The following is a 15,266-nucleotide window of genomic DNA, read 5'->3' as shown; positions in this document are numbered from 1 at the left end:
TTAGTTTTCGGAAACCATTCTTGCAAGGTGGCATTCATTTCGTATGAACTCCACCACTCCCATTTTTTTTTACGAAGAATGCTTCCTTGTTGTTATTTGTTGAATAAACATTTATCATAAGCAATGAACAATACACATGATTTGCTGTTTTATTCAATATAAATGTGTTCCCTCTTAGCAATATTTTTTTCTGTTGTCTTCTCGACATCTTTGTTGATGACGCTTTTTTAATTGCTTTAAAACAGGGGTGCTCAAATTCGTCTTATGGCAGTGCGTTTACTAACACACCCACAAGAAAACGTGTACATATGTAGCGGCGCGTTTGTGTTGGGACGCAGCTGTGCACTAAGGCTTCGGCCACGCATTGAGCGATGAGCGACCGAGCGACGCTCTCTCGAGCGACGTAAAATAGTAAAGCTTATGAAAATGCATTGGAGTGGCCACGCAGCCGCTGAGCGACGAGCGAAGTTCTTGAGCGTCAGAGCGACGTCGCTCAGCGCTAGAATTGGTTTTAATTTTTAGTGCATCGCTGAGCGACGAAATGCAAACAATGCAAAAAATATGCGCGGAAACTTTAATTTCGGCTGTTCAAAGCCGAATCGTTTTATGGAACGACACTCATAAAGTGTACAAAAATAGAAATACATAAATGTATATAAATAAAATAAAAATAAAATCAATCGATTAATGGGATGAACGCCAAACCTACGCCTTTGTATTCTTTTTAATTGCCTATATTTACTATAACGGCTTTCAAACAGATTTCGTAGAACCTCTCTAGAATAAGGCAATTTTAAAATGTTTACAACTAATCAACTCGAGTGATGTCGCTCAGTGCGTGGCCACCTCCCTCAAAGCGATCGCTCATTAACGTCGCTCGAGAGAGCGTCGCTAAGTCGCTCAGTCGCTTATCGCTCAATGCGTGGCCGAAGCCTAAGAGAAAAAAAAAAAAGTTTTAAATATTTACTACGAAGCATATTACGCATTGTACTTCGCATTTAAAATTTATGCTAAAAAAACTGCTCTCTAATTCATCACTCATTTTGATCCGCCAAAAAACTTAACATAACACTAACGATGGTCCACCACGAAATAAATCAAAAGCCAACGCAGACAGAAAAATAAGTTTCAGTGCATGTGCTCGAGGAAAAAACAAAAACAAAATACATTGCGTTCAGCGAAGCGTGACGACGGATAGAGATGTATTGAAGAAACAAGCAAAATTGTTTTTGTTTCGCATGCAAATCGAAGCCCATATGCACGGTGCTTATGCGCGCACTACCCATAAGCACAGAGCATCTACAAAAACAAAAGTGCACTCAGTGTATAGGCGTTGCACCCCTGCTTTAAAATTATACGCTATTTTTGGAGGAGGTCGCCAGTACCTAGTCAGGGTCTCGTAGTTTAACACTTCACATTGTGTACGCTCTTCGCACGAAGCTACTCTCCTCCTTCTTTATCTTCCTTATTTCGTGTTATATGTTCAGCCAAACTACATTATAAGCATTCTCCAAACAAAGCAGAAAAAAAACACGTTCATTTGATTGAATTAAACATGCTGTTCGGTTATGCCGCATCCTAACTCAAATCATTGAAATTAAAATCTTAACGTAAATTAAATTCTCGATGTTTGGCTTTGTTTTTCTATTTGCCCTGCGCGGCAACACTATCAATAATTGTAATTGATAGCTCCTTTTGAACTTTTTGTCGATTTTGTACTCGCTCGCAGAAGGCACGATCGCTGATCGCCTTCCTCTTCTTTTTCGTTAACATATGTACTTCGCTTTTAAAAAGGCACTGACAAATCGGTCTGCCTGACCAACATACTTTTACTAGTAAAAAGGCTTAGGAAAATCGGTCTGTCTGCCTTACCAAATATAAAAAACATTTACCTTGTTAATTAAGGCGTTGGTGCTATTTAAATAAATAAGTACAATAATAAGTGAAAATTTGTGCGGTTTATTTTATTTGGGCACCCCCAAAGGTTATGGTAAGTGAAAAAGCTCACTGACCCAACATTTTTGGTGACCCCGACGTGACATAAAAGCAATGGAAATTCGAATAATCAAAACTAAAGTGCAACCAAAAAAATATTTTTTTTATTTTCGTTCGGTTAAAGTTGGCGATCGCGCATGGTATGTATATAACTGGCATGTTCTATGTATTTACATAAGCGCAAGCTGTAAAATATAAACTCCGATTTTCGTTTCCTATTTGTGCCTTCGTTCATTGCCTTTATTGCATATATGCAAAAAGACGCACATAAATTCCGCTAGTTTTTTCGGTGGTCAAGAATTTTGGCGCAAATCATTGCACAGTGCAATATAATTAAAAATAATAAAACTAAATGACTAAGGAGGAATTGGAACTTCGTGTTGGACGCCTGGACGAGAGCAAAGCTGCATTTGTCCAAGTCCATGACAACCTTGAGGAGCTGGATTTAAACGAAGGTTCGCGATTACTTTGAGGAGCTAATAATCTCCGAAAAATTAAGTTAAATCGAGAATTGGGTAAGATCTCATTTACCCGAATTGATATTGCCTGAATTTTCTGGTGGCTATACCGAATATTCCGACTTCAGTCCATGTTCAAGGCCATCATCAATAACGACGTTGAGCTCACTAATATTGAGAAGCTGCAGCATTCAAAAGTCTTGCCTGAAGGGTTCCTCTTTGGATACAGTGCGCTCGTTGGAAATTTGTGAAGATAATTATGCTGTAGCCTTGGATTTGTTGAATAACCGTCTCAATAATAAGCGTTTCAGCTTCCAACCTTACATAATAACAATTTTGTGTCTCCCTAAAGTGGACATGCAGTCTGGTACGAACCTAAGAGATATGTCGGACATAATAAATGCTAATCTACGTGCTCTCCAGTCAATGGGTTCGGTTGAGAAAATTTCAAACTGCGTTCTTGTACATGTCTTACTGCAGAAATAAGATAGCAAAACTCAGGTCAATTTTGAAGAATCTGCCGCGTTTGATGAAATCCCTTCGATTGATCAGTTCACTACATTTTTGTCCAAGTGTTGTCAAAAATTGGAAAATGTAGAGCACACTGCAGCTTTGTACTCAAATGGTTCACAGTCAGGAAAAACCCGCAACAAAAGCATCATAGTTGCCACCAACACTTTGGGACATGGATCTGTTGTGTGTGACAACAGTGATCACTCGATTTATAGCTGTGGTCACGCCAATCTGTCAATACAAGAGTGCAAAAGGCAAATGGATTGGCGTATTGTTAGTTGCTTAAAGAAGGGGCATCAAATGCGCAATTGTGGGTCAGGCTGCTGTCGAATTTGCGTGTCTAAGCATTATAGCCTTTTGCAAATTAAGCCAAATTGCAATTGCTTCAAGCCCTTCTACCTCTTTGCTGGCTCAAAATGTGGATTCTGATATTGGCTTTCTTGCAACTGCAGTCATAAGCATTCAAAGTCGATCAGGTGCTTGGCTACCATGCTCGGGATCACAAGTTCCCAACTCACTCACCAGTTGCAATTGCCTAAAACGAAGTCAACCGTATCAGTTGCTGGTCTTGGATATGCTCGATTTGGCTCTGAAAGAGTTTCAGTTTGCATTAAGTTAAAGTCGCCTACCTCCGATTACTTCGCATGCCTATCTGCTCTTGTTGCTTCAGCGATTACTGACAATCAACCCAATTTGAACGTTAAGCCTGATAGCTGAAATATTCTCTCTAATATTCAGTTGGCTGATTCTGAATTTTATAAAACAAAGCGTATAGATCTTCTCATTGGAACAAGCATGCTTTTTGAATTATTATCTGTAAGACAGACTAAGTTAGCTGCTGGGTTACCCCTATTGCACAAAACGAGGCTTGGTTGGGTCGTAACAGGAGGTGAATCTTCTCCTATCAAGGCATTACAGACATTACATTACAGAGTCAAGCTATGCAGCGTGAATTGGTTGCCGTTGAAGGTCGTATGGATGAGCTAGTCCGTCGCTTTTGGGAGGTTGAGAATTGTGGTGAAGGCGTGGTCACAGCCACCAAAGAAGAATTGGAGTGTGAGGCTCATTTCATGAACAATTTTTGTCGTTTAAACTCTGGTGAATATTCCGTACAATTACCTGCAAAGAGCACTTAAGAATTGCTGGGTGAATCGTACAATCAAGCCAATCGTCGCTTTCTCAATTTAGAGAAAAAGCTAGAGTGCAAACCAGAAGTCAAGATTCCATATTCGGTATTCATTCGTGAATATTTGGATTTAAATCACATGTCAGTTGTGCCCAAAGACTCCTTGTGTCTTTGCATATATATTCTGCCCCACCACTGCGTTTCCAAGAAAGATAGCAACACAACTAAATTGCGAATCGTTTTTGATGGGTCTGCCAAAATGTCAAGTGGATACCCGCTGATCGAGGTTCTAATGGCAGAGCCTTCCATTTAACAGATGCTGTTCAACGCACTGGTGCAGTTTCGGACTTTCTCTGTTGTATTGACTGGTGACGTCTGCAAGATATATCGGTTTGTTCGCGTGGCTGAACCCGATAGCTACCTTCAATGTATCCTTTGGCGAGACTCACCGGACCAGGAGGTGCAGGTATTCAATCTTAATACAGTGACTTATGGAACTAAGCCTGCAGCATTTTTATCAGTTCGAACGATGCATCAGTTGGCGAGTGATAAGAAGAGCTCATTTCAAATCAGCTCCAAAACCATTTTGCGAGACTTCTACGTTGACGATCTGATCACAGAAGGGAAACTAACACAGGAGGTCCTCGAAATCATGACTCAAAGCACCAACTTGCTGTCATAAGGTGGCTTTAAACTCAGGAAATGGTGTTCCACCGATCGCGATGTCCTGGATCAAATTGCTGACTCGGAAAAGAAAACATTCCTAAAGTTTGACGATGACAGCGACTTTACCAAGACACTGGGTCTCGCTTGTGACCCTGCAGCGGATGTTTTTCGTTTTTCTTTTTCTCCCATACAGGTCTCTCCAAAAGCTTGTAAACGACTGGTGTTGTCCACAATTGCTCGGTATTACGATTCTCTTGGTGTCATTGGTCCTGTGGTTCTTCCTGCAACCAGTCTGGAGAGAAAACTTGGAGTGGGATGAGAACTTTCCTGAGGCACTCAACACATCATGGCTGAAATTGTCATCTGACATTGGTCGTACCCAGCAAATGAAGTTTCCTTGACGTGCGTTGCATCCAAACGAGAAGTGCATCTATTTGGTTCAAAGTCTCGTGTGGCGCCTTTGAAGACTCTCACAGTTCCCAAATTGGAGTTGTACGCTGCCTGGTTACTGTCGCAACTGATGCGGGACGTACGCAACATGAATCTCTTCGATGGCCCGTTTTATTGTTGGTCGGATTCTGTTGTAGCTTTGTCATGGATAAGCGATGAACCTTCACGTTTTCAAGTAATTATTACTAATCGAATATCTTTAGTTCAAGAACTATTCAGTGGCATGAATTGGCGCTAAGTACCTACTGACTGCAAACCAGCCGACATTTTGTCAAGACGTGCTTCCCCGAGTAAGCTTCTGGAATTTGCCCTTTGGTTCAGAGGCCCAGCGTTTCTTCTCAAGAATCAGCACGATTCTCCTGAATCTAGTTTGCCTGTGAAGACTCCTTCCGAGCTCAGAAAGCACATTTCGATTGGCGTCTCTACCGAAGTGGACCTGTCTTTAAAATGAAAATTCGTGAACTCCTGGCACACACACACATACCCACACTTTTTGATATGTATATGGCACTCAGATGCTCATCAGATGTATCCAAATGGGCAACCTGGCTGATGACTAGCTGCAAATAATGTTTTATTTGTGTAACCACGCGCTGTCCAGTGATGGATTACCGCCTAGGCCCGTGAGGCCCGGGCCTAGGGCGGCACAGCTTGGGGGGCGGCAAATTTTTCAGAACGTCAAAATTGTAAATCTGATATAATATAACGACAAATCATTTTAAGGATTTATTCTGATTTTTTTATATTACAAATAAATTTCTATGAAATAAAAAGTAATTCATTTAACAATTAACTTTTTTACCAGTGAGTGCAATACTGATAAAAAATATTTCATAACAGAAATAACTGCATATTGAAAAGCTGACGAATTTTCAAAGCTCTGTTGACTTTTTGTATCTTTAGTAAAGTTAATCTTACAATTGAGCCGCTTCTAAAATTGAACGATGTTTTCTTATTTTATTTTCAATGATTCCGGTGTTTTATATATGAATTGATATATGTAAGTATTCATTTGAAATTCATCTTTTTGTTCCTAAATAAAAATATTTTTATTCTTCAAAATGATTTCTATAGAATCAAATAAATATATTCCTTTTATCGTCAATTTTTTGAAAAATAGAAACAACTTGAAGAAAATAAAAATTTAATAACATTGATGTTTCATTTTCGCAATATTGGCAATTATATTGACGCATATTAACGAACTTGTATAGCTTAAAGCAATAATTCGTAATTATTGTAAAATTTTATTAAAATTCAAGTACATATTTATGTAGATATACCGACCGAATGATGTGATATAGTTGCATACATGTGATATTGTTGTGAGTCTGAATAATACATAAATTTTGATCCATAATATTTATTTAACCCGAAAAATTCAGGCTGACAAGTCACGGGAAAATGAAAGAACAGCTTTCTCTGGAGAAGAAAAGTTTCGAACCAACGTTTACTAACCAATTTTAGATACTTTAATTGTACAATTGACACGACGTAAAAGTTAAATTTTTTTGACAATTCATATGAAATTGATACCAATGAATTAAAAATTCGCGCAGATGAATTAGTTATTGGTATTTTGAAGATTTGGAAGAGACTTTCGCGATTGAATGTATTCATTTGGATTGTCAACTCAACGATTCTCTAATGAACCCAAAAGATATTCGTTCCGCGCAGGGAACTTTCAATTTATTGCATTCTCGATATCTTAATTTTTTTGAGTATACCGGCTACGAACTGTTCAGGAGAAAGATCTTTTTCCACCTTGAAGAGAGCCAAAACTTATTTACGCGCAAGTATGGACCAAGAGAGACTCAATGCTTTACCACTACTGTCAATTGAAGCCAAACTAGTTCAAGAAATTGATTACCACGGTATAATTGATGATTTTGCCCAGACGAAAGCCAGAAAGAAGATATTTAGAAGTTAAGTTATACATTATAGTTTAAGAAAACTGACTGTTATTTATGTTGTTGATATTTATTTGTATTGTTTAACAATTATAGTTTTATGAAATAAATGTTATATCTAAATAATATGAACGGATTCAAAGAAATGAAATGTATTCTCTAAAAAGGGCGGCTAATCAGACAGGGCCTAGGGCGGCAAAATACATAATCCGCCACTGGCGCTGTCCCTCGCCGCTGTTCATGAGGGTAAGGGGTAACGATCCAATTGACTGGTTCTGGGTGAGGACGCAATTGCCACCGTGGCTGGTTGTTCTTATGGATGAGCCGGGCGGTTGCCACAGGCTCTCTTCTCTCTTCGTTTAGGAAGACTACGTCGGGAGTAACTAACTCCGTTTCTAACGGCCTTTTAGGCACGATAAACAATTTCAATTAATAAAGTAAATGTTGACGGCCAATGCCGGAGTTTTACATTCAAGCAAATGCTCTTTATTGAATCTCCAAAACTGAAAACATATATGACTTAACGTAAGCTATGCGCGGCCGGCAAGCCGACCGCTCGTGCAGCAAAGTGCTGACACTAGCAAAATTCTCATAACTCACCATACCGTGCACCAATAGGAACCAGGCTCGGCCTCTAAAGGCGTTTATGCTGATTTTGCAACTAAACACTAGGGTGATCCAATATTCACCCAAGATCTGTATCGACTTGTGATTACTCGCTAACAGTGTTAACAACTCTCCCCTTAGGAATATGACCGTCCTCGGTCATCTGGAATTTTTCATCGACTAATTGGAACTCCCGTGCGTCTCGTCTCCTCCTCAGTATCATTTTTTTTTCTTGTTTTATTAACCTCTTTATGCATTACAATCAATAGAATAATAAGTAATTTTTCTTGAAGACAAGCTTATTAGCTTATTACCAACACCATAGCATTGGCATAAATTATTGGTGCGCTAGTGCTGCGGGAGTTCTCCCTTTTAGTCTTCTTGGTTGTGCCTCTCTTCTCGGAATATCTTTAAGGCTTTGATTCTGGTGCGAAAGTAATTTTTGGATGTGGATTATGCAACTCTGCTTAATTATCTCTGGGATCGTCTCGTGCTTAGCTCTCTGTGGATGTGGTCATTTTTTTTGTGTATCTGTCTGAGTTAGATATTAGTCTTAATATTTTCGACTGGGCTCTTTGTATTATGATGAGGTTGGATTGGCTGGCTGTTCCCCATATTTCTATTCCATATGTCCAGATTTGTCTTCTTATTGTATTATAGATTAGTAGCTTGTTGGATACTTTTAAGTTTGATTGTCTTCCCAGAAACCAAAGGAGTTGTCGAAATTTGCTTTTTACTTCGTTTCGTTTTTTTCTTATGTATATGTTTTTTCCACGTGACCTTTGAGTCAATAGTGAGTCCCAGGTATTTTGCGCTTGTACTTAGTTTTTGGGGTAGTTATTTTCTTTTTTGTGTATACCACCTGTTGTGTTTTGTCCTTGTTTATTTCAATGCCCCATTTCTCAAACCATGACATTGTTGTTGTTAAGATCTCTTGAAGTGTGTTTGCTGCTCTTTTTTCTGTGTAGCTAGAGGCCATTAGCACTGTATCGTCAGCAAAGGTTGCAATCATGGAACCATTAAAAATTTTTTCAAAAATTTTTGATAGGATTGGTAACAGGCTGATGAGCTAACAAGAGCTGCACTTTTATGAGGTTTTGGGATTGCTAAATTCTGGCAATTTTCAAATTTTTTCAAAATTTTTTGATAGGATTAATAACAGGCTGATTGGTCTATATGAGCTAACAAGAGCTGCACTTTTATGAGGTTTTGGGATTGCTGTAATCTGGGCAATTTTCCACGTCGAAGGGAAGAACTTCAGTCTTATTACTGCGTTAAAAATGTCTCTTATAAACCTAATCGTATTGTCTGGCAGCTCTTTTAGTGTTTTACCACTGATTTGATCATAGCCCGGTGTCTTTTTGCCTTTGACTTTTAATATTTTTCTCTTATTTCGTGTATCGTCGTTTTTCTGATTGCACAGTTGGGTTTTGGTTGTCCATACTGTTCGTAAAAATTTCCTCAAAGTGTTCGGCCAGTGTGTCAGCTTTTTCTTTGTTTGTTCTTGCCCATGAGTTTTTATTTGTCTTTATTGGAAGTTTATGTATAGTTGCTTTTGTCACTTTTTTAAGTCGCTTTCCATAGGGAGTAGTTTGTAGATGTCCTTGTTCCCAGATTTTCCAGCCGTCTTCTGATTTGGTTTTCGCTGTACTCTTGCAGCGTTTGTTTGAGATATTTTGTTGCACGGTTTAGCTTGGTCTTGTCATTTGGGTGCTTGGTTGACTGCCATATTTTCCTTAGTTGGCGTTTTTGTTTGATTTTGTCTTTTATGTGTGATGGAGTCCTTTTGGTTATTATGGGGGTCAGAGCCTGCGTCGATTGCCATAGAGCTTTTATTATGTTGTCGTTTAAGTGCATTATAGCAGAGTATAGTTCTTCGTTTGTTTTTAGGGAGGCCATGGTATCCATGTTGTCTTGAAATATCTCCCTGAATAGGTTCCACTTCGTTTTGTGGTTGTGGCTCGGAGTGTTGCTTGTCAGGTCTGGTGTGCTTTTTATGGTTACTAAGATTGGTGAGTGGGATGGATGGCTTTCATTCGTACAGAGTAAAGTTTTCTGATCGCGGTCAACTTGGTGGCCGCCACACAGTGGGCGATTTGGTCTCGCTAGCGACATTTAATTCAAATTTCAACTTTCAAAAAGCGATGATTTTTTTTCACAATTCGATAATAGATACTTTGATTAGATTTATCCAAGCATTTTAAAAGCTCTACGATGAGCTGATCATCAGCTGTGAACGGACAAACACAGAAAATGATTTTGCAAAGAACTTTACAAAATTTTACCTGTTTGCGCGCATCGAATTCAAGTTCCTCGGAAATTTACAATTTTTAGTGAATTTATTAAAAGTTTGGTTTTTTTTATTAATTTCAAGGTATCCATTACAAAAAAATTAATGTTTGTGACCGGTCTATAAATGTGTAGCTCATAAAACGTAGTGGCAATTCAGTGTATTAACAACGAGCCCGGATTAGCGTACACCTGTCTTTCGTGGAGAAGAACTTACCTGATTCAAGTGGATTCAGTCTAACTCTTTTATTAGCCGAAAGGGTGAATCAGTGGCGTCCAATGTGTGTAATATGAACTGCTAGTACCTGCTAGCCTTCAAACTATGGTACTTTTAAGGCACAATGTCAGTAGCAAAAAGGGATCTTTTTTAGTATATGTTAGTATTTTTACTATGCCGCCGACTGATTCCGATGATTCTGAATAAAATTCTAGCCATTTTTAAATTATGTTTGTTTATGGAATATATTCATTGAAGTTTAAAAAACATAAAAATAAATCAAAATTTAAAATTAAAAAATATTTTTTTTAAATTAAAAACAAAAAATAAAAAAGTATTAAAAAAAAACAACTTTTTTTTAACTTAAAAAATTGTATGATTTTTCTTTGATTGGTGAAAAAAAACCGACTGAAGATATCTATTTTAGTTTAGAAGTTATTAATTAAATGCCGCTAGCGAGACCAAATCGCCCACTGTGCGCCAGTGCGATCTCTGTTTTCGAATGATTGCAAGTTGACACACAGCCTCCTCGTGGCACCTCCTGGGTAGCTATCTTAGCATCCGCTAGATAGTGAGCTAATGTGTGCAGCGATGTCACCCGGACGTTAAATGGTTGAGCGCAGGGTTTGGAACCCGCTTCGTAAAAAAAGAAGCCCAGTGAAGACCAAAGCGAAAGCCTCGGATAGGATCCCCCTTATGTTGACGACCACCGCAAAACGAAAAAGGACTATGATTTAAGGATATGCACCTGGAATGTCCGAACCCTTAATTGGGAAGGTGTCTCTATCCAAGTGGCGGATGCCCTCGAAAAATTAAAGGCTGACATTACCGCCATCCAGGAAATGAGATGGACAGGACAAGGTTGCTCCAAGCGAGCAAACTGCGATATCTACTACAGCTGCCATGCGGAGAGGCGCGAATTTGGATGCGGATTTGTAGTAAGCCGGAGACTTCGCCACCACGTCTCCAACTTCACCCCAGTAAGTGAACGACTGGCTACAATCCGCGTCAAACCTAGGTTTTTCAATCTAAGCATAATTTACGCGCACGCCCCGACGGAGGAGAAGGACGATGCTGTTAAGGATGCATTCTACGCGAGACTCAAGTGTGATGGACGTGCGTAAGTTTCGTGGGGTCAACATTGACTCGGACCACTACCTTGTCGCAGCCAAGATACGCATCGGCTATGCCGAGCGAAAAACATACGCCCCATCACGCAACGAAAGCTTGACGTCACTAGGCTGCGATCACAACGGTTAGCAATGGCCTACTCCACTCACCTCTCGGAACTGCTCCACCAACCTATCCCTCTCCCTGTTGATGCCGGCGGACTCTGGGCGTACATTTCCCACTCCATGCGAGCTGCTGCTGAAGCAACCATTGGGTTCAAGCGCCCACCCACACGGAACCAATGGTATGACGAGGAGTGTCGCGTCGCAGCTGCAGCAAAAAACGCCGCCCACAGAAAAACGCTGCAGTCTGGCGCAATGCAAGCTACGTGTGAACGTTACAGGGAGAAAAGGAAAGAAGAGAGGCGACTTTTCAGACGGAAAAAACGGGAGCAAGAAAAGCGAGAGTGCGAGGAACTTGAGGTGTTACGAGACAGGAATGATGTTCGAAAATTCTACCAACAAGTCAACCGTCTGACACAAGGTTTCAAGACCGGAGCATCTAACTGTCGGGATGAAAATGGAAATCTGGTTACGGATACGCAGTGCACGCTGAGGTTATGGAGGGAGCATTTCTCGAAGCTGCTAGCAGGCGATGACGGCACCAATCCCGCCATTGGAGGAAGCAGCCCGATACCACCAATCGACGACAATGTGGATATACCACTACCTAGCCATGACGAGGTCCGAGTTGCTATAACGCGGCTCAAAAACAACAAAGCAGCCGGTGCAGATGGACTGCCAGCAGAGTTGTTTAAGGCCGGCGGCGAAGAGCTGATAAGGTGCATGCATCAGCTCTTGTGCAAAATATGGCTAGAAGAAAGCATGCCCAACGATTGGAATCTCAGCGTCCTTTGTCCTGTACTGAAGGTAGGTGACGATATGCGCCAACTACCGGGGAATCAGCCTGATTACCATCTCATACAAGGTCCTATCAAGCGTAATTTGTGAACGACTGAAGCCGTATACCAGCACACTGATTGGACCTTATCAGTGCGGCTTCAGACCTGGTAAGTCCACCATAGACCAGATCTTCACAATACGCCAAATCCTGGAAAAAACCCACGAGAATAACATCGACACACACCATCTCTTTGTCGATTATAAAGCTGCATTCGGTAGCCCGACGAGGGAACGCCTATATGCCACCATGTCTGAGTTCGGTATTCCTGCAAAGCTAACACGGCTTTGCAGAATGACATTGAGCAGTACCATCAGCTCTGTCAAGGTAGGAACGAACCTCTCCGAACCTTTTAATACCGTTCGAGGTTTCAGACAAGGCGACCCCCTGTCGTGCGATCTCTTCAATTTCAATGATATTGACATCATTGGCCGCAGCAAGCGTGATGTCACTGCTGCATCGGCAATCAAAAAAGAGTCGGCAAAAGTGGGTTTGGCGGTAAACGAGGGCAAGACGAAGTATATGCTGTCGACAAGCAGGGAGGCGCGGCGCCTAGACTCCCATGTGGTAGCGGACAGCTTTACCTTCGAAGTGGTCAAGGAGTTCACGTACCTTGGCACTGCCATTAACACCGAAAATGACGTCAGCCTGGAGATCAAGAGAAGAATCACACTTGCTAATAGGTGCTACTTTGGTCTGAGTAAGCAAATGTGCAATAGAGACCTCTCTCGCCGAACAAACTTAACACTCTACAAGACACTCATCCTACCCGTGCTTTTATATTGCGCAGAAGGATGGGTAATATCACTGACGGATGCAACAGCGCTTGGAGTGTTCGAGAGAAAAATTCTTCGCAAGATCTTTGGTCCCGTTCGGATTGGGGACGACTTTCGCATTCGGATGAACCACGAGCTGTACGAGTTGTACGACGACGTGGACGTGGTCCGGCGCATCACGATACAACGTCTGCGCTGGCTCGGCCACGTTGTGCGTATGGATAAAGAATCTCCAGCTCAGAAAGTGTTTGAAGCGAGGGTCGACTACGGGCGACGACGAAGGGGACGACCAAAGCTCCGATGGAAGGACCAAGTGGAGGAGAACCTGACTGCACTGGGTATTTCCGATTGGAGGAGGCGCGCGAGGAGCAGAGGCGTCTGGAGGGAGACGCTGAGGTCAGCCAAAACCCGAATCGGGTTGTAGTGCCACCTAATAATAATAATAATAAGATTGGTGAGTGGTCTGATGATAGGTCCAGGCTTGACTTTATTATTATGTTTTGGTGTGTCAAGTTTTTGGAAATGCAAATGTCAATCAAGTCGGGAACTGTTTTTGTGTCAGTTGGCCAGTAGGTTGGCTCTCCTGTACTTATTGTATTGGCTATTATTGGCTTTGATAGCTTCGAATAGTTGTTTTCCCTTTGCATTTGTCAGACGCGATCCCTAAATGGCATGCTTGGCTTTATAGTCTCCTCCCGCCAGGTATCGATTCCCAAGCGATTTTAGGTAGTCTAGGTATTGCTCTTTCGTGTTATTAAATTTGGGTGGGCAGTAAACAGCCGAGATGTTTAGTTGTCCCGATTGGTCCGAGATTGATATTGTCGTTGCTTGTATGTTTGCAGCCTTCTAGCATTCTGCCTCTACACATTTTAAGTCATTTTTGATTATGATTGCTGTGCCTCCATGGGCTTTGTTGTCAGGGTGGTTTGTGTAGAATATGTTATCGTCAAGAATGCAGATGTATGATTTTTCTGTGGAGTGGGTCTCTGAGATGAGCATTATTTTAATCTGGTTTTCTTGTAAGAAGTTCTTTATTTCTAGGATATGGCGCGATAGTCCATTTGCATTCCAGATTGCGATAATCAAATTATTGTTTGTCAAGTTTGGATACAAGTATAGTAACTATGTTCATCATGCTTGACCTCTGTGCAATCAGTTGTTTCATAAGTGTCTTCAGCTCTTCCATGTCCTCTTGTTGTTGGTTGTTGTTTGCGTTTGTTGGGATGAACGGCTCGTCGTTGTGTAGGAAAGTTTGGTAGGTTGATGTTGGAGGTTTGATTTTTTGTAGAGCTTCTGCGTTTGATATTTTGGGTTTGATCAAGTCAGGTGTAGTTTTTGTAGCTGAAACTGGTCGTCGTCGCATGCAGACGTGTATTTATTGTGCTCCGGGAAAAAAAGTATTCAATAATATCAAAAAAGTGCAGTGACTGGTTTCGTAAATCAACAACAACGCGAAAAGACGCTTTCAGCGATGAAATCGCTAATGTTTATATTGATTAATTAATTAATTAATATAAAACATAACACTTAAAACTCGAACAATCTCAACCTCGATAGCAATGAGTCTAAACGACGTTCGCACACAACGTCAACGTGAGCAAGACGAGAGACGGCTCTCAGTACAAAGAAACAACGCTTACTTCACTTTCAAAGCAACCGAAAGTAATGCAAACTCATCACAAACACGGTCAATTACCCCAAACTTGACCGAATTTTTAAACGTAGAGAGCGAGAGAGCGCGTTCTTGCTCCCCATCGCTACCATCGATGTGTCTGCAGCCAAAGAGCGCAGTAACTAGCACCGCAACTTCTTTGACAACGTCAACCGTAACAAGAACAACAACCGCAACTGTAACGACAGTGCGTTTAACGACGTCATCAGTTAGCAGCGCAAACATTAATACTTCTGCCGCTGCGCTGCCCGAAAAAGAGAACAAAAACAAAGAAAATATTAAGCCGGCTGTACAGACTGGTATGGATCGGTACATCCAAATCAAAAGGAAGCTGAGCCCCCTTAACTCTCAACGGAAAATAACCCGTGGCAATGCTAACATAGCTGCAATAGAAACGCCCACGAACTCAAACCGTTTTAAAATCTTGGCAGACTATGAGGATGACGCCGAATCTACAGAAGTCGAAAAAAGGAAGCCTAAGCCCCCGCCAATTTACATACGAGAAAACAGTTCCAACG

Source organism: Drosophila ficusphila, unplaced genomic scaffold, assembly GCF_018152265.1.
Source record: "Drosophila ficusphila isolate 14025-0441.05 unplaced genomic scaffold, ASM1815226v1 contig_758, whole genome shotgun sequence".
Lineage (NCBI taxonomy): Eukaryota > Metazoa > Arthropoda > Insecta > Diptera > Drosophilidae > Drosophila > Drosophila ficusphila.
Note: the sequence above shows the minus strand (reverse complement) of the source record.